The sequence below is a fragment of the Trachypithecus francoisi genome, unplaced genomic scaffold (genome assembly GCF_009764315.1).
Source record: "Trachypithecus francoisi isolate TF-2019V2 unplaced genomic scaffold, Tfra_2.0 Contig01554, whole genome shotgun sequence".
In the NCBI taxonomy this organism is placed as follows: Eukaryota; Metazoa; Chordata; class Mammalia; order Primates; family Cercopithecidae; genus Trachypithecus; species Trachypithecus francoisi.
The window spans coordinates 4,062,031-4,085,842 of record NW_022681439.1 but is presented as its reverse complement, the minus strand read 5'-3'; the positions used below and the strand labels follow the sequence as shown (position 1 = coordinate 4,085,842).

The 23,812-nt window shown below is 48.2% G+C and overlaps 1 long non-coding RNA gene across 1 annotated transcript; it reads right to left on the bottom strand.

The window, feature by feature from the left end:
* Positions 1-2,983: 2,983 nt before the first annotated feature.
* LOC117062771 lies at positions 2,984-4,280 on the bottom strand. The gene is made up of 2 exons (XR_004428579.1): positions 4,054-4,280; positions 2,984-3,022 (listed from the first exon to the last, which is right to left on the bottom strand). It is a non-coding gene; the product is annotated as an uncharacterized LOC117062771 (long non-coding RNA).
* Positions 4,281-23,812: the final 19,532 nt, after the last annotated feature.

The following is a 23,812-nucleotide window of genomic DNA, read 5'->3' as shown; positions in this document are numbered from 1 at the left end:
GATAGCCTGAAGTCAGAAGTTTGAGACCAGACTGGCTAACATGGCAAAGCCCCATCTCTACTAAAACTACAAAAATTAGCCAGGTGCGGTGGCACGTCCCCTCCTGTGGTCCCAGTTACTCCGGAGGCTGAGGCAGAAGAATCACCTGAACCTGGGAGGCGGAGGTTGCAGTGAGCCAAGGTCACTCCACGGCACTCCACAGCCTGGGTGACACAGCAAGACTCCGTCTCAAAAAGAAAAAAGAAAGAAAAAAAAGAAAAGAAAAGAAAAGAAAAGAAAGGCCAGGCACGGTGGCTCATGCCTGTAATCCCAGCACTTTGGAAGGCCGAGGCAGGTGGGTCACGAGGTCAGGAGTTCAAGACCAGTATGGCCAACATCGTGAAACTCCATCTCTACTAAAAATACAACAACAAAAAAATTAGCCGAGTGTGGTAATGTGCGCCTATAATCCCAGCTACTTGGGAGGCTGAAGCAGGAGGATTACATGAACCTGGGAGGTGGAGGTTGCAGTGAGCTGAGATCGTGCCAATGCACTCCAAGGAATCTGAGGGTTTAGCGGCAAGGGGCCTCATCCCAGAGGACTCAAATTTACTGGGCCCTTCCTTTTCTGTTCAGGGAATCTGCCTCAGGCCAATGTTAATTGGACCCCAGAGAATCTTTATTCTACCATCTCAAAACCCTTGTTTAAGCTTGTCTTAGCTATTTACTGCTGAGTGACAAATCAGCACAAATTTAGCACCTAAAACAACACACATTGGCAGGGTGTAGTGGCTCACACCTGTAATCCCAATACTTTGGGAGGCTGAGGTGTGAGGATCACTTGAGGCCAGCAGTTTGAGATCAGCCTCAGCAACATAGTGAGATATCATCTCTACCAAAAAATGAAAGTTTTTAAATTAGCTGGGCATGGTGATGTGTGCCTGCCATCCTAGCTACTCAGAAGGGTGAGGCAGGAGGATCACTTGAGCCCAGGAGTTCAAAGATGCAGTGAGCTATGATCATGCCACTGCACTCCAGCCTGGGTGACAAAGCAAGATTCTGTCTCAAACACACACACACACACACACACGTTCTCTCACAGTTTCTGTGAGTCAGTAATCTGGACACAGCTCAGCTGGTTCCTCCATTTTACGGTCTCTCACAAGACCACACTCAAGATGTTAGCAAAGGTTGCGTCGTATCCAAAGGCCCAACCGGGGGAGAATCCAAGTTCACTTTTTGGTTGTTGACATGACTCAATGGCTTTTAGGCAGTTGAACTGAGACCCTTGATTCCTAGGTGTTTTTGCCCAGAAGGCGCCCTGTGTTTCTTATCTTGTGGGCCTCCCTAACCAAGCAACTTGCTCTATGAACGCTTATAAAGGAGACAGTCTGCCACCAAGACACAAGTCATCATCTTGTATTCACAGAGGTGACATCCTATCATCTTTGCTCTTCTCTGTTTGTTAGAACGAAATCGAAGATCCTGCTCGCACACAATGGGGGACATTACACAAGGGTGTGAACACCAGGAGTCAGGGACCCCAGGGAGCCATCTCAGAGTTCACTCAACACAAAGATATTAATCTTCATCAAGCTCTTTCTACCCCAGAAAGCAGCCCGGCTTTGGTGGACATTGTGGGGCCTGTCTCCCAGAAGAGCATTTAGGAACCAAACAGTATACAAGGTAATATTAGTCCATTTTTAGGCTGCTGATAAAGACGTATCAGAGACTGAGCAATCTACGAAAGAAAGAGGTTTGATGGACTTAAAGTTCCACATGGCTGAGGAGGCCTCAAAGTCATGGTGGAATGCAAAAGTCACATCTCACATGGGGACAGACAAGAGAAGAGAACTTGTGCAGGGAAGCTCCCATTTTTAAAGCCAGCAGACTTCGTGAAACTCATTCACTGTCACAGGAACAGTGTAGGAAAGATCTGCCCCCATAATTCAATTGCCACCCACTGGGTTCCTCTCATGACACATGGGAATTGTTGGAGTTACAATTCAAGAGGAGATTTGGATGGGGACACAGCCAAACCATATAAAAGAGCTAGAGTCAAACCCTAGATTTCCTCTTTTTTTTTTTTCGTTTTGAGACAGATCCGCATTCTGTAACCCAGGCTGACTGCAGTGGCACAAACTTGGCCCACTACAACCTCTGCCACCCAGGTTCAAGCAATTCTCGTGCCTCAGCCTCCTGAACAGATGGGATTACAGGCATGTGCCAGCACACCTGGCTGATTTTTGTATTTTTAGTAGAGATAGGGTTTCACCATGTTGGCCAGGATGGTCTTGAACTTCTGACCTCAAGTGATCTGCCCACCTCAGCCTCCCAACATGCTGACGCCTGGCCCGATTTCCTCATTTTCAATATAATATGGAATTATCTGATTTCTAGATCCCAGTTGTTTATGGAACTGAAACTTCCATTTATTTTTTGGATTATTTCCAAAAACTGATCGGGACTTTGTGTCTGTTTTCATTTGTTTGTGTGTGTCATCGAAAGCTGTATTTGTTATGGAGATTAATAACATGTTCTAATTCCCCAGAACTTAGCCATGTCTAACCCTGATATGGACAAAGTTTCATTACCTTTTATAAGACCTTTACAGTAAGTCCTCAATAAATATGTGTTGAACAAATGAGTAAACAACTGAATGGACGGGTGAATGGATGCTTTCACTGGCCTGGGTTTGGGCAGACAGGTGGAAGTGGGGGCCACTGTTTCACCAAAGGAATCACGCTGGGAAAAACCCCTGAATAGCATTGAGTTGCACAACTATAAATCTATTCTCATAAATTCCAATCAATCCTGTAAACCTCAGAGCAAAAACGCCAGGCTGTGTTAGTTTGCTCGGGCTTCTGTAACAGTAGGCATTCATTTTCTCATAGTTCTGGAGCTTAGAAGTCTGAGATCAAGGTGTTGGCACGGCTGGTTTCTCCTGAGGCTATTCCTTCTCTGTGTTCCCACGTTTTTCTTTTTTTTCTTTTTTTTTTTCTTCTTTTCTGCGTATGTGCAGCCTTCATGTCTCTCCCTCCTCCTATAAGGACACCAATCAGATTGAATTAGAGCCCACCCTAACAGCTTCATTTAACTTAACTACCTCTTTAAAGACCTTGTCTCCAAAGACTGGGTGTGGTGGCTCACACTGTAATCTCAGCACTTTGGGAGGTGGGAGAGAAAAGATTGCTTGAGCCCAGGAGTTTGAGACCAGCAGGGCAACATAGTGAGACTCTGTCCCTACAAAAATTTTAAAAAATTAACTGGGTGTGGTGGCACATGCCTGCAGTCCCAGCTACTCAGAAGGCTGAGGCAGGAGGATCACTTGAGCCCAGACAGTAGAGGCTACAGTGAGCCATGATTGTGCCACTGCACTCCAGCCTGAGCAACAGAGCAAGATCCTATCTCTAAAACAAAACAAAAATCAACACTTTATCTCCAAATATAGTCACATTCTAAGGTAGTTGGACTTAGGGTATCACCGTGTGAATTTGGGGGAAGTCACTATTTAGACCCACACCACAGACCAGGCCTCATTTTCGCAGGCCTTCCCGTTCTTGGCTCTCACCATCAGACCCTGTCAACCCCCAAGTCAGTTGACTGAGGAGACTTCTATGAGCAGCCTCAGACCATTCTTACGGGGGTGAGAGGGGACAGTGCAGGTCCCTAGAGGATATGTCCATCTTCTTTACTCTAGGAATCGGCCCCAGCATTTGGGGCCCACAGTGGACCCCTCTGAACAGCTTCTCCCCAACCCACACACTCCCCAACCCACACACTCCCTCCACTGGGGCACCTCTCCACACGCCCAGCCCTCCTGCACTGCTCCTCAGTTCCCACCCCAACCTTGTCTCCTCACACAACTCCAAACCCTGAACTGCCTCCCGATGGCCCTCAGATTTAGCAGTGGCTGGAGACCGATTCGTGCAGGCACAAACCCTGATGGTACGGAGCTCCCAATATGCCACTCTGCCCAAGCCCACGACCAAAGCACACACCCTTCCCGCGGTCCTCCCTCCCTCGATGCTGCCCCTCCTCTTCCCCTTCCTGGTCCCTCCTTGGATGGCTGACCTTTTCACCTTCAAGTATTTGGCTCACTCCTGGGACCTGTGGAGAGTGTTTTGGTTTGGTTTGGTTTTGGCTGTTCTCGCTACACTGGTGAACTCTCAGTCCCATAGAACTGCTGCCCTCTGTGCACTGATTGATTGCAAATCCATGTCCCCAGTTCGGCTCTCTGTAAACTCCAGACTCAGCTCTGTTCAGCGTCTTGGCTTGAATGTTTAATAAGGCATCTCATTCTTGACATGCCCAAAACTGAGCTCCTGCTCTCCCCCATAAAACTTCCTCCTCTGAAGTCTTCCCCACCCACGCTTATGGCATTCCCATTGTTGCACAACCATCTCCACCATCCATCTCCAGAACTTTCTCATCCGCCAGCTGAGAGGCTGCACCTATTAAACACTAGAGGCCGGGCGCGGTGGCTCAAGCCTGTAATCCCAGCACTTTGGGAGGCCGAGGCGGGCGGATCACAAGGTCAGGAGATCAAGACCATCCTGGCTAATACGGTGAAACCCCGTCTCTACTAAAAAATACAAAAAACTAGCCGGGCGAGGTGGCGGCGCCTGTAGTCCCAACTACTCGGGAGGCTGAGGCAGGAGAATGGCGTAAACCCGGGAGGCAGAGCTTGCAGTGAGCTGAGATCTGGCCAGTGCACTCCAGCCTGGGTGACAGAGCGAGACTCCGTCTCAAAAATAAATAAATAAATAAATAAATAAATAAACACTAGATCCCCCTTCCCCAGCCCTTGGCAGCCCCCATTCTACTTCCTGGGCCTGGGCTTTTACTTTGATGGTGTGGGTGCGATTGGTGGCCTTTGAGCAGAGGAGTATATGATTGGACTTGGATTTTAAAGAAGCCCTTGGGTGCTACGTTGAGACTGGCATGCCGGGGGTGAGGGAGAAAGCAGGAGGCAGGGGGTCATTAGGAGGAGCCCACACCCCACCCATGAGGAAATCTCTGCCTTCAGAATATTCTCACTTCTCACACCTCCCTGCAAGCCCCTGCTCCAAGTCACCCTCTCCTCTTGCCTCTATTCCTGTTCTGTCTTTCATTTGAGCCAACATTTAAAAAGCAGGAAGCTTCATCCAAAAATATGGATTTCTACTTCTAGCGAATAAGCCAGAAGCCATGGCAACATTCTGCTATCATCCTCTCTTGGCAGGAATCTGCTAGAACTGAGTGGAAGCTACCCTCTTTATTTAAGGCTTACACGTTCCACTTTTCCTCCTCCCTCTTTTAGTTTCTCCCCAACATGAGGCCACATATTAATTACCACTTGTCATTGTCACTGAACTTTTTCTTTTAGAAAAAAGAGAAATAGGGATAGGCATGGTGGGTCATGGCTATAATCCCAGCGCTTTGAGGATTCAAGGTGGTAGGATCACTTGAGGCCAGGAGGTCAAGACCAGCCTGGGCAACATAGGGAGCCCCTATCTCTACAAAATAATAAAAATTATTTATTTATTTATTTATTTAGCTAGGTGTGGTGACACACACCTGTGGTCCCAGCTACTTGGGAGGCTGAGGCAGGAGGATGGCTGAAGCCTAGGAGTTTGAGGCTGCAGTGAACCATGATTGTGCCATTGCACTCGAGCCTGAGCAACAGAGTGAGACCTTGTCTCAAAAAAAATAAAAATAAAAATGCTGGATGTGGCAGCTCATACTTGTAACCTCAGCATTTTTGGGAGGCTGAGGTGTGAGGATCACATGAGTCCAGGAGTTCAAGACCAGCCTGGGCAACATAGCAAGACCCCATCTTTAAAAAAAAAATAATTAGCTGGGATCTTCAGTTGTTACATAGGTGGAAAAAAAAAAAAGAAAAAGAAAAGAAAAGAAAAAATTAGGTAGGCGTGGTTGTGCATGCTTGTGTTTCCAGCTACTTAGGAGGCCGAGGTGGGAGGATCAGTTGAGCCCAGGAGATCGAGGCTGCAGGGAGCCATGATTGTACCACTGCACTCCAGCCTGGACGACAGAGCAAGATCCTGTCTCAAAACAACAGCAACAAAAACCCTGAATTGCCAACCCGGGGAGCCTCTGATGGACTCCGCCCTAACCAGGACTGTTTCTGAGCTGTGGACGGAGCTCATGGGCTACTGTGTTCCTCAGTGCAATTCACCTCACCCTTTATGTGAGTGGCACCCCCTAAGGTTGTGCCATGGGCAATCACACAGCCATTCAGTGCATCCTGGAGACAGAGGAGAATCAGGTGTGATCTGGGCCTAGGACCAGGAGAGCAGGGTGGGCAGGCATGGCCAACAGAAGGAGCCCTCTAAGCATCACTGGGAAAATGAACAGAAGGGAGGAAGGAAGGCGTGGGGCTGGTTACGGGGTCAGACTCTGTTTCCATGACCCTCAAAGCAGATTCGGCAAAGCAAACCTCCGGGGCCTCCGAAGGCCTCGCCAGTCCTGGCTGTGGAGTGGGAGCTTGCAGGAGGCTGCAGCCTCAGGAGCACCCAGGACATCAGTGGCCTCTCCAGACTAGCCTTGTCTGGATGCTTCCGTCACAGTAACGAGGAAGTTTCTGGACACCAAGAGACAGAGACCAGGCAACATGTTTTCACCATCTCGGTCCCTGTGCAAAGTAATGCCATGCAATATGGGGGACGTCCCACGCCAAAGGGGCATCTTCGCTGCCCGGCTGACCGGGGTCCTTACCACCATTGACAGGTCGCCTGGACCCTGCAGCCACGCTCTGGAAGACCCTCTGCAGATACACGTAAAGCCTCTTTTCTTTCTTCCCCTGGTGCAGAGAAGGGGCTCAGGAAGGCATCCTGTATGCTTCTCTTGCCTTATTTAGAATAATGATGGGCTAGGCTCTTGTTTTTTAACTGTCAAATTGAAACAGAAAAAAGCAAGTGTAGATTGTAGACCCAGGGGACTTTTGCAAGGGATCCTTCTGGCATGACACTTTCTCTTTTCTCTGCCTGGCATATTTTCTGGTAAAGGGGAACACAAATCTTGGGGAGGTATCTCGAGAGTCGATAACAGTCATGGTTCAGTTCCATCTGCTTCCCAGAGAATTCTAAATGTATTGCGTAGTGAGTGCCAAGACCTCCTGAGACTGGTGGGGGATTGCCTGAGGGGCTCCCATAACTCCTCCATGGACTCATTTAGCAGGAAGGGGCTGAGGGAGGAGGCAGGCAGGAACAGGAACCAGTCCTGAGTGAGGGCAGGGAAGTGTAGGGTGCCATCCCTCCCTCCAGGGCAACCCAGGGTAGTGGCACTTATGCTGCAAGGTATAATACCTGCAAGGCCACTGGCAAGGTGATGACCAAGAATGAACTCCAGCAGGCTTAGGAGAGGCAGAGTTCACCTCCCACCACAGGGATCAATAATGCTGCGGAAAACAGACGCATTCATTCTTGGCCTGAGCTCCCAGGTGGAAATGGAGAGAGGGGAGGGCATTTGAAGTACAGAGAGCAGCCAAAACACATTTCAAAGGCATGGCTATGAAAGACTCCATGTGAAACTTCTTCAAAAGAATGCCCCACGGTCTACTGTGGCCACCATTCCTTCCTGGTGCTTAACCTCCCTCCCTCAGCTGCTCTTTCCGGGCACCTCTAGTCCTCTTCCCAGCTAGATTTTACTGTCAGAAGATTCAAAGAAAGAAATCCCCGTCTTCCCGTCTTGCTCCGAAGCCTCTATGGTAAACCCTTCCTGAGTCTCTCAGTCTGAATTCCAGCCTCTCCTCCCCACCCTCCCTGACACAGCATTTGTGAGTAAGTATGTGTGTGCTGAATGCTAACTCATGCGGATCCCCAGCTAGAATTCCAGCTCCTTGAGGGAATCTCTGGGGCTCACTCCGCTTTCTGTCCCACGCCATGTTCTTCCCACCCTGCCGGCTCAAGAAGAGCCCTCCATCTCTCTCAGTCTCTCTCCGTCACTGCCCCGGCCATCTTTGCTGAATACCAGTCGCTGAACTGAGTTCATGTCCTGCCTTTACTGCTGGCCGATCTGGGATCTTGGGTAGGTTACTTCATTCCTTGTGCCTCAGTTTCCTCATCTGTTAAAAGGTCTTAAAAGATTGATACAAGGACTGAACGATATTGTGCATTGAAAGTACATGTTAACTATTATTACCATTTATATGTACTTGTTATGTATACAAAACGTATATTTTTAAATCTGTCTTTGAAAATTCCAGAGCCGTTTTTACCTTGCACCCAGAGATAAAAATTTGCTTCAATAACTACCCGAAGGGAGTGACCTATCCTTGAGCGCACAGCGATCTGAGACTACTCCAGAAAGAGACTACTTTCAGCTCAAACCACAGAGTCGGCTTTTAGAAATCCATAAAATATTTAGGACAGGTTTGCTACATCAGACTTGCCGTAACTGGCCAACATTTTTACAAGTGGAACAATGTAATTATTTATTACAACAAAGAGCAGGACTTCATGAGGCTACTTGAATGTAAGGAAGGGGAAAGTGCAGGGACTGAATGGTGAGTCTGAATGTCAGAAATTAGAGAAATTAGAAGAAAAAACACTCTTTTTTTCCTAGTGTTGATGATCGCATTGCTTCCTGAAGGAACAGCACCTGGATCTGTGTGAGAACCACTATCCCGCCTATTTCTTCTCCTCCTCTGACTTGGTTGCAACACATTTCCGTGAATTCCCGAAAAAGCAAACAATTCCTCAGTACTCCTAGCCCAAGAAAAATACCAGAGAGTAGACCCTGCATCTAGATGATGCTGAGCAGGCTTTACATGTTTTTCTCCTCCTGACGTCAGCTTTTCCCATGAAACTCTGAAAAAATATCACAAGCACCCCCTGCAGAATCACCAACTCCCAAACCATGGAAACAGTCCAGAATGAGGAGGCGCTGCAGGAAGGAACTGAGAGCTCTTGTAATAAGAGCAGCCAGACAGAGGGTAGTGGCTCACGCCTGAAGTCCTAGCATTTTGGGAGGCCGAGATGGGCCAATTGCTTGAGGTCAGGAGTTTGAGATCAGCCACAACATGGCAAAACCTCATCTTTACAAAAAATACAAAAATTAGCTGGGACTGGTGGTGCATGCCTGTGGTCCCAGCTACTTGGGAGACTGAGGCAGGAGAATTGCTTGAGCCTAGAAGGCTGAGGCTGCAGTGAGCTGTGACTGCACCACTGCACTCCAGCCTGGGCGACAATGAAACTCTGTCTTGAACAAATATATAGATATAAAACAAACAGCTACAGTGGTGAACTGTGTCCCCCAATAATTCATACATTTAAGTCCTAACTGCCAGTCCCTCAGAATGTGACTATCTGGAGATAGGATTTTTGAGGAGGTAAGTTAATTATGATTTTTTTTTTTTTTTTTTTTTTTTGCCATGAAATGCAGGCCGACCGGGCACAGTGGCTCATGCCTGTAATCCCAGCACTCTGGGAGGCTGAGGTGGGTGGATCACTTGAGGTCAGGAGTTTGAGACCATCCTGGCCAACATGGTAAAACCCGTCTCTAGTAAATATACAAAAATTAGCTGGGCATTGTAGCACATGCCTATAATTCCAGCTACGAGGGAGGCTGAGGCAGAAGAATTGTTTGAACCCAGGAGGCAGAGGTTCAGTGAGCCAAGATCATGCCACTGCACTCCATCCAGCCTGGGGGACAAGAGTGAGACTCCATCTCAAAAAAAAAAAAAAAAAAAAACTTAATAGGGAGGCGTTACAACAAAAGTACAAAAAATAAAAAAAAAAAACATGGAAAAACTCTGTCTCTACTAAAAATACAAAATTTAGCTGGGCGTGGTGGCACATGCCTGTAATCCCAGCTACTTGGGAGGCTGAGGTAGGAGAATCGCTTGAACCTGAGAGGCGGAGGTTGCAGTGAGCCGAGATGGCTCCACTGCACTCCAACCTGGGCGACAAGAGAGAAACTCTGTCTCAGAAAAAAAGAGAAAGAAAAAGAAAAGAAATGGGGGCCGGCCGGGCACAGTGGTTCACGCCTGTAATGCCAGCACTTTGGGAGGCCAAGGTGGGTGGATCACTTGAGATCAGGAGTTCGAGACCAAACTGGCTAACATGGTGAAACCCTGTCTCTACTGAAAATACAAAAATGAGCCAGGCGTGGTGGCACGCGCAGGTAGTCCCAGCTACTTGGGAAGCTGAGGCAGGAGAATCGCTTGAACCTGGGAGATGGAGGTTGCAGTGAGCCGAGATTGTGCCACTGCCCTCCAGCCTGGGCGACAGAGCAAGACTCTGTCGCAAAAAAAAAAAAAAAAAAGAAGAAAGAAATGGAGTGTTTTTGTAGAGACAAGGCCAACTGCTTATTGCCTAAGCTGGTCTTAATCTCCTAGACTCAAGCAATCCTCCCCCCTCAGCCTCCCAAAGTGCTAGGATTACAGACATGGGCTACTGTGCCCAGCCATAAGTCAAAATGAGGTCATACAGGTAGGCTTTAATTCCATGTGTCCATAAAAAAAGAGGTTTGGAGGCCGGGCACAGTGGCTCACGCCTGTAATCCCAGCACTTAGGGAGGCCGAGGTGGGCAGATCACCTGAGGTCAGGAGTTCAAGACCAGCTTGACCAACATAGGGAAACCCCATCTCTACTAAAGAAAAAATATACAAATTAGCCGGACATGGTGATGGGCACCTGTAATCCCAACTACTCGGGAGGCTGAGGTAGGAGAATGGCTTGAAGCTGGGAGGTGGAGGTTGCAGTGAGCCGAGATCGTGCCATTGCACTCCAGCCTGGGGGACAGAGAGAGACTCCGTCTCAAAAAAAAAAAAAAAGAGGTTTGGAGACAGATACATACGGAGGAGAGACCATGTGAGCACATAGTGAGAAGGCACCCATCTGCAAGCCAAAGAGAGAGGCCTCAGAAGAAATGAAACTTCTGATACCTTGGTTTTGGACTTGCCAGCCTCCAGAACAGTAAAAAAATGAATGCATAGTTTAAACTGCCCAGTCTGTGGTATTCATTATAGTGGCCCAAGCAAAGAAATACACCTGGTGTATTTCATTTCACCCTTAGAGCTATACTGACTTTTTTTTTTTCTATCCTGCAGAAGAAATCAAGGCTCAGAGAAGTCAGCTAATTTGACTCAGCTCATAGTGAGTGCCAGAGCCAGGCTTTGCAATCAGGTTTGTATGGTCACAAAACTGGCATGTTTTGTTTTGTTTTGTTTTGTTTTTTTGAGACTGAGACTTGCTCTATTGCCCAGGCTAGAGTGCAATGACTTGATTTCGGCTCCCTGCGACCTCTGCCTCCTGGGTTCAAGCGATTCTCATGCCTCAGCCTCCCCAGTAAACTGGGATTACAGGTGCCCGCCACCATGCCCGGCTAATTTTTGAAATTTTAGTAGATACAGGATTTCACCATGTTGGCCAGGCTGGTCTTAAACTCCTGACCTCAAGTCATCCACCCGCCTCGGCCTCCCAAAGTACTGGGATTTCAGGTGTGAGTCACTACACCTGGCCAAAATGCACATTCTTTTTACCATATCAAGTTGCCTAATCAAATGAACGTTTCACTAAAAATATTCTAGAATTTAACTGAATCTAGCTACTAACCAGATCAGTAACTGAAGGACCTTCCAATGGGAGAGAGTTCTTGCTGATTCTACGGGTAGGCTGGGCAACACCAATTTAACGCCTTTGCCTGGCTTCAGTCTCAACCACAGCAAAGTCACACGGGCCTGATGACCACTGGCATGAGGAGGAAACTCCATCAAGTCCTCAATACCTTTTTTTTTTTTTTTTTGAGACAGAATCTCAGTCTTGCCCAGGCTAGAGTGCAGTGGCACAATCACAGCTTCCTTCAGCCTCCACCTCCTGGGCTTAAGTAATCCTCCCACCTCAGCCTCCCCCAGTAGCTGGGACCACAAGCAAATGCCACCACCCGACTAATTTTTCTTTTTTTTTTTTTGGAGATGGAGTTTCGCTCTTGTCGCCCAGGCTGGAGTGCGATGGCACGATCTTGGTTCACTGCAACCTCCGCCTCCTGGGTTCAAGCGAATCTCCCGTCTGAGCCTCCTGAGTAGCTGGGATTACAGGCACACGCCACCAGGCCCAGCTAATTTTTGTATTTTTGGTAGAGATGGGGTTTCACCATGTTGGCCAGGCTGGTCTTGAACTCCTGACCTCAGGTGATCCGCTCACCTCAGCCTACCAAAGTGCTGGGATTACAGGCGTGAGCCATCGTGCCCAGCCAGATTTTTAATTTTATGTAGAGACAGGGTCTCCCTATGTTGTCCTGGCATATCCTGAACTCCTGGGCTCAAGTGATCCTCCTGTTTCGGCCTCTCAAAGTGCTGGGATTACAGGCATGAGTCACTGTGCCGGGTCAAGTCCTCAATACTTAAGTCCACCTTTAGCCATTCCTTGCATACTCTGAAGGTGGTGCTGAGTGTTGCACAAACTCCCATCTCAGTCCCTGTGCTCATGGGTATCAGAGAGTGGGGTCCCTCGCAGAACAACAGTAATTATGGTGCCAACTATTACCTGCAGCCTAACCCCTCCAATCCACCGAGCACTGTGCTAGGCACATGACGTATGCTATATCTAATCTTTTTTTTTTTTTTTTTTTGAGATGCAGTCTCGCTCTGTCGCTCAGGCTGGAGTGCAGTGGCGCCATCTCAAATCACAGCAACTTCTGCCTCCCGGGTTCAAGCAAGTCTCCTGCTCAGCCTCCTGAGTAGCTGGGAGGCACACGCCACCACATCCAGCTAATCTTTTGTATTTTTAGTAGAGACAGTGTTTCGCCTTGTTGGCCAGGCTGGTCACGAACTCCTGACCTCAAGTGATCCACCTGCCTCAACCTCCCAAAGTGCTGAGATTACAAGAGTGAGCCACCGCACCTGGCCCCTGGCTAGTTTTTGTATTTTTAGTAGAGACTGGGTTTCAGCATGTTGGCCAGGCTGGTCTCAAACTCTGGACCTCAGGTGATCCCACCTCAGCCTCCCAAAGTGCTGGGATTACAGGTGTGAGCCACCGCGCCCGGCCTGTTGTGTTTAATCTTTCCCTCTGTTTTGTGAAAAATATACTATCCCCACGCTGCAGAGAATAAACCTGAGCCTGGGAAAACCTGTGGGACTCACCCAGGGAGGCACCAACAAGACAGCACAGAGCCTGGGTTCAGGCTCACCTGTGCTGGCCCCCAAAGCTTGTTCTCCCTCCTTCACCCTGCCTTGCAGTGAGATAAACAAAAGGACACTGAGGCATACCTGTGTGGCTCATTCGGGCTGCCCCTAGAGACCCCTAAGAAGACCCTCAGGAGGTCCCTGAACCCCTTTCAGAGGGGAAACCACTATAGGAGTCGGGGGAGCTCCAGGGTTGTCATCCACCTAATTAAAGCAAGTACCCAGCCAGTAATGGACCGAAGATGGTTCACAGAGAGCACATTCCTGCCGGCCCATCCCAGTGGCTCCGAGCACCCTGCTCAGCTCCATACCCTTGACCTACTCTCCAACAGGCAGCCAGGGACTGGGGGAGTGCTGGGATCAACACTATGACCTTGGCATTTGTTATCTCTGGCCCAGGTCACACCAGCATCATGTGAGTGTCTCTGTTTGTGGACATCTGGGTGTGTCTCAAGGACAGGCAGAGTGGGGCAGGGGACTGCAGGAGTTCCAGCTTGAATGAGCCGCAGGCCCATGTTATCTCTCTGGGCCTAATCCTCCTCAACGCTCCATTAAGGGTGTGCCTGGTCCTCTCTGAAGACCCTCAATGAAAAATGATTTTGCATTCCATTCCCTGGATTTTAGCCCTAACCAAGAGTGGCTGTACCACGCTTCTAGATGAGAACCAGAGTTGGACTTTATAATTCACACATTTACCCCATCCAGCTGATGTCTACTAGGTGCTGCTGTGGGCCTGATGTGGGAACAGCTACAGAAATCCCTTGGAGAAGCATAAGACAGCACTTGATAACCCGGGTTATCAGGCCCCCGAGGGCCTGCTGCTGGGAGATAAGCACACTGTCTCTGGTTGGGCTGACTGATTGACATCTGTCTTCTCCAACCTAGACGCCAGTTCCATGCCAGGGGGACTGACATTCAGTTCCCACTGACTGGTGCGGTGCCTGGCACATGGAAGGCAAAATAATAGATGAACACTGCAAGCCTAGAGAACGACATTATTTCATTTTATTTTATTTCATTTCTTGGGACAGAATCTCCCTCTGTCACCCAGGCTGGAGTGCAATGGCGCGATGTCAGCTCACCACAACCTCTGCCTCCTTGGTCCAAGTGATACTCCTGCCTCAGCCTCCCAAGTAGCTGGGACTAAAGGCGCACACCACCACTCCCAGCTAATTTAGAAGGACATTATTTTTACATTAATACAAACATGAATATTTCATGGAGTATAAGTCCAATTTCACATGCATTTTTAAGATGAAACTTTAGTGCAAATTGCCTAAGTGGGTACGTTTGTAGAACGAGGTCATTCTTCTGGGAGAGCTTATGGGACACCAGCACCAGACCAAGCCAACAGAGAAAAAGGGGCCCCACTCCACCCCCATTATCTCCCTGCTAGGCGCCCCCCTGGCCAGCCCATCTGCTTCCTATGGGCATGTTGGGAACCATGGAAGCTACAAGAAGATTTGGTGTTCAAGCACACATGACCCCACCAGCAGTCCTGCCCTGACCCCCTCCGTCGAGCTAAGCAAGGCTGGAATTTCTTAAGAAGCTTTTCTAGAGAAGTGAAATTAAAAAGAGAGAGAACAGCTGGCACCAGAACTCTAACCAGTGAAGGAACTATCTTTAGCCTGGAGGACCTGGTTGGGGCAGATTACATCTTGTGGGATGAAAGTCAGCTCTGAGCCTGTAGATCATGAGGGAGGCTGTTCTTCAGGGGACAGAGAAGAAATGGGTTGTTTTGCCACTGAAAGGAACGGAGGGAAATCTGAGAATGAGGGTGAGAGGGAACCAAAAAATGAGAAGTTCAGGGTGAAATGAAATCTAGCCTGGGTCACCAAACAATGTTATCTGAAAGGCAACGCCCGTGTTCTGGATGCATTTCTACAAAGTAAATCCCTCCTCTATCTCTTGGTCAATCCCTCCTCATCCTCATTGCCTACCCCTAAGCCTCCAGAAAAGTCTAAACTCACTATGATTCCCGTGTACATAGATATCAAGCAAGAGGCTGAATTTTACAGCCAGATCAAGCAGCATGCCCAAGAGACAGACATGCAGAAAGCGTCCTCTTAGAGACAAGACATCAAAGTATGAATGAAAAACAACCACAGCCTCCTCCACCAGCACTTCCCTCTGCCTGGAGGCTTGCAAACATCTTAGAGACAGCTTTAAGCCACCAGACACCACGAAAACAGAAGGTTTTTGTCCATTTTACCTAGATCTAAAAGGAGGAGAGGCCACACATAGAAACCTAAAGGCCAAGCATGAAAAGAAAAAAGAATAAAAGGGATAAATGAACAGAGCACAATACTTTTGTCTAAATTAACTCAGGACTGTCTTACACACACAGACCCTGGTTCCCTTCCTGCCCCGGTCTTGAGCTAATGGGCTGATTCATCATAAAGGCTTGGGCAAAGCTCGGTCTCCACCCTTGGCTCCAGATTGACATCTGGCCCAGTAGTACCACAGCCACTCTGACGACAGGCCCGGCCGCGCTCCCACCCTGCCTCCGCATGCCAGCTCCCTTCTGTTGGCAGGAGGCTCCCTTCTCTGATAGGCTCACTCGCCTGCAACCCCAACCCCAGTCAATCTTCCAGGAAACTCCTGTTCCTGTTTTTCTTCTTCTTTTTTTTTGAGACGGAGTCTCACTCTGTCGCTCAGGCTGGAGTGCAGTGGCGCAATCTCGACTCACTGCAATCTCCACCTCCCAGGTTCAAGAGATTCTCCTGCCTCAGCCTCCCCGAGGAGTAGCTAGGATTCCAGGCACCTGCCACTGCGCTCAGCCTAATTTTTTTTTTTGTATTTTTCATGGAGACGGGGTTTCACCATGTTGGCCAGGCTGGTCTGTAACACCTGACCTCAGGTGATCCACCTGCCTCGGCCTCCCATGGGATTACAGGAGTAAGCCACAGTGCCCGGCCTGGTTCCGGTTCTGAAGGACACTTCCAGTGGAAAGGCAGTCAACCTGAGCTCTCGTTAAGCCAGCTGACCTGAGACTGAAGAGGTACCCTGCCCCTATAAAACGTTCAAGCCCTTCCCAGCTCTTGTTGCAAAATTTCACCAGCTTCCCACATGTTCCCGGGTGAGTAATCCACCACTTCCCTCCATACACACAAACAAGATGGCTAACAAAAGAAAAATGTCGTCTGTGTCTAGTCACAGACACATCTGCCAATTAGGTCCTCTTGCCCACACAGAACCCTAAATAAACGAACAAGGGTCATATGCTCAGGCAGGTAAACATCTGGGAAAACAAATTATTCCATGCCTCAACATGGATTTCTAAACTCCAAAGACATCCTCAACCAAAGCAAAACTCACAAATAATAAAAACACTTCTTTAAAGATGAGTACATTTTTGAAAATGATTTCATGGCCATCTATGGTGAGCATGCCAATGATAATGAAATCCATAAAGCCCTTAGACCTTCTCCATGGATGATCTCACTGGTATCTAAGTAAGTCAGAGCAGGTCAGGTGTGGTGGCCCATGCCTGTAATCCCAGCACTTTGGGAGGCCAAGGCAGGAGGAGTGCTTGAGCCCAGAAGTTTGAGACCAGCCTGGGCAACATGGCAAAAATCCATCTCTACAAAAAATACAAAAATTAGCCAGGTGGCCAGGCATGGTGGCTCATGCCTGTAGTCCAAGAACTTTGAGAGGCTGAGGCTGGTGGACCACACGAGGTCAGGAGTTCGAGACCAGCCTGGGCAACATGGCAAGACCACATGTCTATGAAAAATACAAAAAATTAGCCGGGCATGGTGGTACACACCTGTAATCCCAGCTACTTGGGAGGCTAAAGCAGGAGAAAACCCAGGGAGCAGAGGCAGCAGTGAGACGAGATTGCGCCACTGCACTCCAGCCTGAGCAACAGAGCAAGACTTCATCTCAAAATAAAAAAATAAAAAAATAAAAATTAGCTAGGTGTGGTGGCACACACCTATAGTCCTAGCTACTTGGAAGGCTGAAGTGAGAGAATCGCTTGAGCCCAGGAGGCTGAGTCTACAGTGAGCCGTGATTGCGCCACTGCACTCCAGCCTGGGTAACCCGGCGAGATACTGTCTCAAAAAAAAAATTAATTAAATAAATAAATAGGCTGGGTGCGGTGTCTCATGCCTGTAATCCCAGCACTTTGGGAGGCTGAGACTGGCAGATCACTTGCAGTCAGGAGTTTAAGACCAGTCTGGCCAACATGGTGAATCTCCATCTCTACTAAAAATACAGAAATTAGATAGGTGTGGTGGCGGGCACCTGTAATCCCAGCTACTCGGGAGGCTGAGGCAAAAGAATTGCTTGAACCCAGGAGGTGGAGGTTATAGTGAGCCAAGATCGCACCACTGCACTACAGCCTGGGTGACAGATCGAGACTCCATATCAAAAAACAAACAAACAAATAAATAAATAAGTCAGAGTAACAATGATGCATGGAAACGGTTTACTGTCTACGTTTACTCCACCCACAAAAGAAGTGTCATTCACAAGCTCTTTCTGCTGGCCTGTGGTACCGAAATATCTCGTTTGTTTGTTTGTTTGTTTGTTTTGAGACAGAGTTTTGCTTTTTGGCCCAGGCTGGAGTAAAGTGGCGTGATCTCGGCTCACTGAAATCTCCGCCCCTGGGCTCAAGTGATTCTCCTGCCTCAGCCTCCCAAGTAGCTGAGATTACAGGCACCCACCACCACACATGGCTAAGTTTTTTGTATTTTTAGTAGAGCCAGGGTTTCGCCATGTTGGCCAGACTGGTCTTGAACTCCTGACCTCAGGTGATCCACCTGCCTTGGCCTCCCAAAGTCCTGGGATTATAGGCATGAGCCACCACACCTGGCCTGTCTCTTCCATTTGGACCACAGACTGGGCCAAAAATGATTGAGAAACCCTGATTGGGGTGCTTCCCAATTGTTTCCTTTTCTTGTCCACAGAAACTGAGCTGGTAAGTTTGCCAGGTGGACATTCAGTGTCCACCGTTGACAACACAGATCTATTTTTCACAGATAGCGAAGTCAAATTTACTACCTAGGACTAAAACACTCCAAAATATTCCATGAAACACCAAGATACAGGATCTGAAGTAGATGCGTCATTTTTCTGTGACTCAGATTTCTTCGCAAACTTCCCGGCAGATTTGGGGTGGGCCCAGGGGACCACATTGCACTCAAGGTGGTAACTGCGATCTCAGCAAAGAGACAGGAAAACTGCTGGACCGTCAGGAGGCTGAGCTGTATAAGTGCCATGTGACCTTGGCAAATCTCCCAGCCTCTCTTCGGTTTTCTCATCTGTGAAATGCCTACCCCACAGCTTGCTGAGAAGCTAAAAGTAGAAACGGTTACGAAGATGAGAATGCACTGTAAACTACAAGGAGTTACAGGAGCGCAGGTGGTTTGCAGGGCTGGTAGCTAATGTTAACTGAGCTTGCTCTCACTGAATACCAGGGGTACTAACTCCCTCATCTCACAACAGCCTTGTGACACCAGCCCATCATCACAACCCTTCTACAGATGAGGAAGGACCCATGGAGTTTAATGAACTTACCCAAGGAACCAGTGGGGACATGGTAGAACCAGGACCGTAAACCCACGGCCCAGATAAGCTGGAGCTCCCCCAAATTGTATTTTTTTTCCTGGGAATGCAGCTTAACCACATTCCCCAAACCTGTGATACTCAGACAGTTGTCATCAATGGAGCACATATCTTGCTCACTGACTGGGGTGGTTTTCAAGACATGAGAGTTTTTCCCATTGTCTCCCTTCCCTGGAGCAGGGACCCTGGGCTCCATGTGTAGGAGACGGTGGTGCATCCCAAAGCAGCCCAAGTCCCTCAGGAACCTCAAAGCACAGCATCTCCCCACTTCCCAACCCGCATGGTCTCCAACCTGAATAAGAAATTAACCATTGTTGGGTAGGCTTGTTTGTTATAGCAGCTTGCATTATCACCCTGATGAATACATCTTCAGTCCCCAAGGTACCTTCTTAACAAGGACTACTGAACTCTCTTCTGACTATAGCCACAGGCAGCGAAGAGGTACTACCATTTAGGATGGCTTAACAGTGTAGAGGTAGACATCAAATATCAGCCAGGCAGCCAGCCAGAATTATATGTGAAACCAATGAAGATTCTTGGTTGCAGTATAAAAAAATGAATGAATACTACCTCTAATTATAAATCAGGAAACAACACAGAGTTTTCTTTTGTTTGTTTTTTGGAGACGAGGTCTCTGTTGCCCAGGCTGGAGTGCAGTGGCAGTCTTGGCTCACTGTAGCCTTCAGCTCTCAGGCTCAAGGGATCCTCCCACCTCAGCCTACCAAGTAGCTGGGACCACAGGCATGCACCACCATGCCCAGCTAATTTTTGTGCTTTTTGTAAAGACGGGCTTTCACCATGTTGCCCAGGCTTGTCTCGAACTCCTAGGCTCAAGGGATCCTCCTGCCTCTGCCTCCCAAAAGTGCTGGGATTACAGGCATGAGCCACCATGCTTGGCCAACACAACACAAAGATTTTTTTTTTTTTTCTGAGACGGAATTTTGCTCTGTTGCCCAGGCTGGAGTGCAGTGGCGCGATCTTGGCTCACTGCAAACTCCACTTCCCAGGTTCACGCCATTCTCCTGCCTCAGCCTCCCGAGTGGCTGGGACTACAGGTGCCCGCCACCACGCCCAGCTAATTTTTTGTATTTTTAGTAGAGACGGGGTTTCACCGTGTTAGCCAGGATGGTCTTGATCTCCTGACCTCGTGATCCGCCCACCTCAGCCTCCCAAAGTCCTGGGATTACAGGCGTGAGCCACCGCGCCCGGCCAAGATTTTTAAATGAATATAGGAAGGATCACTTGCTGTTGCACTTATCTTCAAGGAAATTTACTTTGATTACTAATACATATGCCACCAAATCTAGGTGGCTTATAGCAAAATTTCCCTTGAACTTCCAGTTTGTAGTGCCTGTCACAGGCCAGGTTCTCAGCCAACATTTGTGGAGGGATGACTGGCCTTGCCCCTCGTTTTGTGCTCACTACCTTGTTGAAATAAAAATGTTCTCAAGATCAGGCATGGTGGCTCATGCCTGTAATCTCCGCACTTTGGGAGGCCAAAGGCAGGAGAATTGCTTGAGGTTAGGAGTTTGAGACCAGCCTGGGCAATATAGCAAGATCCCATCTCTACAAAAAATAAATATTAGCTGAGCATGGTGGCATGCACCTATAGTCCCAGCTAATTGGGAGGCTTAGGCAAGAGGATTGTTTGAGCATGACAGGTTGAGGCTGCAGTGAGCTGTGATCAAGCCACTGCACTCCAGTTCCAGCTCCAGCTTGGGCAACAGAGCAAGACTCCATCTCAAAAAACAAAAAAAAAAATTAGCTGGGTGTGGTGGCATGTGCCTATAATCCCAGCTACAAGGGAGGCTGAGGCAGGAGAATCACTTGAACCTGGGAGACAGAGGTTGCAGTGAGCCAAGGTTGCACCACTTCACTCCAGCCTGGGTAACAGAGTGAGACTCTGCCTCAAAAATTTTAAAAATGCCGAAGTGTTTCTTAAAACAAGGTGGCTGTACTCTCGTTCTCCCACCAACAACATACGAGAACTTCCACTGTAGCACATACTTGCCAGCCGTTACTACTGTCAATGTTTTTTGTAAGACTAGAACCTTCAGCGTATCTGGCCGTGGGTATTAGAAAATGGGAGGGGCTTTGTGACCAGCGCACGCTGTATCTGTAAGCCATGTGGCTGGTGTCTCCTGTAGAATCCAATTGAAATGTATTCCTCACAACACCATGTTCTGACACTGGGAGAGGGATGTAACTGTGGGACTAGGATCCAAGCCAGGATTTCGGGGCCTCATTTTTTTTTTTCTCACCCTGGCTGTGAGGAGTAAAACAAGAGTGTTGGGAAAGGAGACCCCTGTGCGAGGGAGCATTTAAACCTTTTCCCCAAGCCCGACAGGAAGCCCTGCTCCATGGTAGTTCCACCTGTGGGTTCAGATGAATGGGGGGTGTCAAGGGAGGTGAGAAATGCTCCTTCAAAGACACACTCCTTCCATCTGCTGGAGGTCGCAGGACATCAATCCTTCAGGCTCATGAAAGGCCTGGAGGAAAAGTTTTTTTTTTTTTTTTTTTTTTGAGATGGAGACTCAATCTGTCGCCCAGGCTGAAATGTGGTGGCGCCATCTCAGCTCACCACCACCTCTGTTTCCTGGGTTTATGCAATTCCGCCTCAACCTCCCCAGGAACTGGGACTACAGCGCCACCACATTCAGCTAATTTTTGTATTCTTAGTAGAGATGCGGTTTCATCATGCTGGCCAGGCTGGTCTCAAACTCCTGGGCTCAAGCAATCCGCCCGCCTAGGCCTCCCAAAGTGCTGGGATTACAGGCGTGAGCCACTGCGCCTGGCCTGTTTTAAACAGATTTGGGTAGGAAGGTTGGTCTGATCTTGCAAGACCTTGAACTCTAAACAAATTTGAACTAATGGGTTTAAGCACTAATTGGGAGGAAAGAGAGGTTAGAGAGGATTCACTCTTATCAGGCGGCACTCTGTGGAGCCCATACCTGGGAGAAAGAACTGGCCCATCCCAAAACCGTCAGGCTCCAATTGTCAACTACAGAAGAACCCACTGCATATCTACAGAGAGCATCCATTAAAAACCGTTCACCACAGTCTCACTTCCGGGATTTAGAAACTGTTGGAGGTCAGAGGCAATCAGATTTACAAGGGTTTGTAAAATAAAGGAGAACAAATTGGGCATTTCCTCAGAAAAGAGACCTCTCAATAGGGTCTCATTTAGAGGGTGGGGGCGGGAAGAGTTGTTTTCAGGACTTCCAAAATCAACTTTTTGTTTTTTAGTTTTTGTTTTTGTTTGTTTGTTTTGGTAACAGCTTTACTGAGATAGAATTGACATAAATATTCACCCTTTAAAGTGCACAGTTTAATCATTTTTAGTATATTCACAGAGTTGTGCAATCATCACAAATCAATTTTAGAACATTCATGGCTGGGCGCGGTGGCTCACGCCTGTAATTCCCAGCACTTTGGGGGCCAAGGCAGGTGGATCACGAGGTCAGGAGATTGAGACCAGCCTGGCCAACATGGTGAAACCTCATCTCTACTAAAAATACAAAAATTAGCTGGGCATGCTGGTGGGTGCCTGCAATCCCAGTTACTCAGGAGGCTGAGGCAGGAGAATTGCTTGAACCCGGGAGGCGGAGGTTGCAGTGAGGCGAGATCGTGCCACTGCACGCCAGCCTGGGCGACAGAGCAAGACTCTGTCTCAGAAAAAAAAAAAAAGAAATTCATATTAGCCCCCAGAGAAACCCCACACCTTTTAGCTGTCACCTACCTAACCTCCCATGTGCACGCCCCCAGCCTAAAGGCAATTATGAATCTAGCTGCTATCTATAGATTTGCGTATTCCGAGGATTTCATGGAATCATACAATACAGGGTCCTTTGGGCCTGGCTTATTTTACTTAGCAGATGTTTTCAAGGTTTATCACTGTTGTAGCGTGTGTCACCTACTTCATTCCTTTTTACGACTGAATAATCATACTCCATTTGGTGCATTTATGACTGTTTATTCATGCAATGGTTTTTAATGGATGGACATTTGAGTTGTTTTCACCTTTTGGTTATTGTAAATAATGCTGCTTTATAATGCTGTAAATAATGGTGCAAGTTTATATATATATATATGTTATTAACTTTTGGTTTAGAGATGGGGTCTCACTATGTTGCCCAGGCTGGTCTTGAACTCCTAGGCTCAAGCAATCTGCCCACCTCCGCCTCCCAAAGTGCTGGGATTACGGGCGTGAGCCCTCTGTGCCTGGCGGATTTTTGTGAGGACATATGTTTTCATCTCTTTCAGGTGTTAACTTAGGTCTCTTTTACAGATGTTCAACAAGCAAACAGCTTTTACACATGTAAGTCAGGTCTCTCTGTAAGTTCTGAGAGCTGTTCCCCAGGCCCTGAACCCTGATCCCCAAATCTAGCAGGTTAAGCCAAAATTCTCCTTAACTTCAAGGCCTACTTCATTCATTACACATCCACTCAACGGACATTTCTCCATCCTCTGCTATGGGCCAGACAGCCTGCAATGTGCTGGGATGAAGCGGGGGGAACAACACAGGTAAAAATCCTTGCCCAGGTGGCGCTTAAGATCCAGTGAGGGCAGGAAGGAACATACACAAGTAAATATGCTGTACGTTCCTTTCTCCATGAAGCTTTCCTAGATGTCCCAGGAAGGGATGAATTCTACTCTGGTAGTAATTTATTTCTTTTATTTTCTTTGAGATAGAGTCTTGCCCAGGTTGGAATGCAATAGCATGATCTCGGTTCACTACAACCTCTGACTCCCTGGTTCAAGGGATCCTCCTGCCTCAGCCTCTCAAATAGCTGGGATTATGGGCATACGCCACCACACTCAGCTAATTTTTATATTTTTAGTAGAGACGAGGTTTCACCATGCTGGTCAGGCTGGTCTTGAACTCCTGACCTCGTGATCTGCCCGCCTCAGCCTCCCAAAGTGCTGGGATTACAGGCCTGAGCCACCGTGCCCAACCTATTTCTTTTCTTCTTCTTCTTTTTTTTTTTTTTTTTGAGACGGAGTCTTGCCCAGGTTGGAGTGCAATGGCGTGATCTTGGCTCACCGCAACCTCCACTTCCCAGGCTCAAGCAATTCTCCTGCCTCAGCCTCTCAAGTAGCTGGGATTACAGGCGCACATACCACCTCGCCCGGCCA